This window comes from Octodon degus, unplaced genomic scaffold (genome assembly GCF_000260255.1).
Source record: "Octodon degus isolate 3935 unplaced genomic scaffold, OctDeg1.0 scaffold00127, whole genome shotgun sequence".
In the NCBI taxonomy this organism is placed as follows: Eukaryota; Metazoa; Chordata; class Mammalia; order Rodentia; family Octodontidae; genus Octodon; species Octodon degus.
In genome coordinates this window covers 5,495,203-5,498,025 of record NW_004524703.1, presented here as the reverse complement: position 1 = coordinate 5,498,025, position 2,823 = coordinate 5,495,203, and the positions used below count along the sequence as shown (strand labels likewise).

Here is a 2,823-nt window from a genome sequence, read left to right as displayed (position 1 = left end):
AACTTTTTAATGGCTGAATAGTGTTCTGTTGTGTTGGAATTAATTTTTCAGCAATGTCTTTCTGTGTTTTATAATCATCTTTGCTACAAGCTTAGTCCTTTAATATTCTGACTTCCTAAGCTCTTTCTGTCATTACTTCAACCCAGAAATACAACTGTGACTCCTCTATTTTAAGAAGCAAGAAATTTTGGTCATGCATTTCATTTTTGTAGAATTTATGTTCATACCATACAAAACAGCAGGCAGCACAGACACAGGGGGAGGAGCTGAACCCACTGACAACTTCTGGTCACAAAATGACCAGGTGACACACAGAAGCAGAAGGTCAATCCCAGGCTCACACAAGGAGCCAGGGAGGAGTAGATCTTTGCCTGCTGAGCAGGCCCCTGGGAACCCCAGCCTGGCATGGGGCATCATCCACTCACAGCAGCCCCTTGGAGCCCCTCTGCACTGCCCATGATGCAACGTGACCCTGGGTCTAAGTCCAGACTCAGCCAAGTTCAAAGCACAAGGCCATCTTGCCCATATCTTTTTTATAGTCAACACAAATAGAATGCCAATATGTTTAAGTAGGCCTCTACCATACTCTGAAAACCATCCAGTATCAGGTCTCAGGACAAGCTCCATTTCTTTTTTCTTTTCTTTTTCAAGGTCAATGATGGTTAAATAGGTAAAGGAAACCCTGTAAGTTTGAACTCCTTTATGGATAACACCATTAAGCAAGAATGCAAAACATGATTGACCAATGTATGGGTCTGTCTAAATAAACTCAATAAAAATGTGTAAAGCTGTTTCTTTTTTATTATTATTTACGTTTATGGTGAAAACAGAAGTGAAGTTTTCAATGGTTCTTAAATAGTAATTAATGAATTTACTATTACATTCAAGATCATCTATGTTTAGGGTGAGAATCCTTACCAATAGAAAAGTGCTGAACGGTAGTATGAAAAATTGTAATTTTCTTTTTTTTTTTTTTTTTTTTTGAAGATGTTGAAGCTTCTCTAGCTGTAGTTTATTTCATTTTGCTTTTCTTTGAGTTACTAACTTTGCATTTAACGCTGAAATTTTTATCTCCTTTTCATTAGATCTTTGTGCTTTTCTTTATTTAAACTTTTTTCTGTGTATGCTGATAAAGTCTGCTTATTTCTGTCTTCTGTTCCTCCTGATTTTCATTTCACGTGCAAGTTTGGTGATATTTTCCTTATATTCCTGTTCTAGAGATTTAGCTTTGTCATACCAGCATTTCTTCTTAGTTGTTCGTTTTCACCTTTCAAATTGTGTTGATATCCAATAGTCTGTTGCAGCCCTTTTATCATATCATGGAGAGCTGCGCATTCTTTTCCAATTGGGACTTCCTTTGCATTACTTTTAATAAAAAGTCTTTTCCAACTGAATCTCCAGTGTTACTCTTTCCACTGGTTTCTGTCATTTCTTTTTTTATCTTTGAGAAATCCTTTAGAACTTTGTCAATATTCACACTGCTAATCTTTTTTGAACACCCACGGTACTCTTTCTTTAGTCTCCGCTTGGCTTCCGGTTCACAGGCCAGAACTGCGAGATCGGCTCAGCCCCTCCGCCAACTCGGGCTCTGCCCTTGCGCCCTTTCTACATCACCACCATCCTCCTCACAGAGCCTGTGCCTGACTCCTTTCTCCCTTCTCTGCCAGCCCAGGGCATGTGTGTACGTGCTTGTGAATATGAGCATGCGTGCATGCACGTGTGCGCACATTAAGCGTGTGCAGAGGTGAGAGGGAGGTAGTGTGCGCAAGAGACTGTGACCCTAACTGGTGGAAGAGCTCGTTCATTCACTCAACACGTTATTTATTCGGGCTGTGAGGGAGGACTAAAAAAGCAGCAGGGGAAAGAGGCACGAACCCGGCTTCCCCGGGGACAGCGGCCCAGAAGCGAGATGCTAAGAGGCCCAAGGTAAAGCTCTTTAGCTCTACACACCCAGAGAGTGTGCCCCCGCACCGGCCTCTTCCGGGTCCACACTCTCGCGCGCTGGCCCTGCCCCGCGTCCGGGCTCGAAGCCGCCCCTTCTCTTCCCCCCCCCGCCCCCCTCCCCCCATGGCCTGGCCCCGCCCCTACGAGTCTACGCCCACGCCCACGCCCGCGCACCCTTCCCCCACCGAGCCGGAGCTCGCTGGCCCCGCCCCTCCATGGTCACGTATTAGGCTCCTCCCCAGGCACACCGCTCTGCCCCTGCACGTTGGCACTTCTCCTTCCGGCCGCGGGCGGAGCCTTTCCTCTGGGTGGCTCCGGCACTCGGGGGTGGGGCACTGAGCTGGCTCTGCACCTCCGTTTAGAAGGGGTTGTGGGAGGGGCCGGTGCATCTTGCAGGCCTGCTGGCTCTGGTGCCTTTACCGGCGGGTGCACAAGCTGGGAGGCGCCTGGGGAAATGTGCTGTGCGTCAGGAGGGGCATGTGGAGGCTGTGGGATCGGCAGCAGGCACCTACAGGGCACAGAGCAGCTGGAAAACTCGCTCAGCGGAGTGCTGCGTGCCCACGTCGAAGGGCAGTAAAAAAAGGCACATCGAGGCAGCCCTATTCAAATCCTTCTCTTTAGCTCTGTCCCCTGGTGCTTTACTTAACCTCTTTGGGCCTCATTTCATTCCCAGAAAAATGCTTTTAATTGCTGCTTTCTGTAAGAGGAGGTTGTAGAGATAATGAATAGGCAGGACACACTGAAGATGGTTCGTGCATAGTACCCATCCCAATTATGCATCTAATCCTTACTGTCAGTCTGAGAGTTAGTCTCAGTAGGAGTTTTACAGGTCTTCCACTTGAGTGGCTCGCAAACCTTTGCTGTCATCAGAATCAACCA

The 2,823-nt window shown here is 47.1% G+C and overlaps 1 pseudogene; it reads right to left on the bottom strand.

The window, feature by feature from the left end:
• Positions 1 to 1,017: 1,017 nt before the first annotated feature.
• Positions 1,018 to 2,161, bottom strand: LOC101560789 (annotated as a pseudogene).
• Between the last annotated feature and the right edge of the window lie 662 nt (positions 2,162 to 2,823).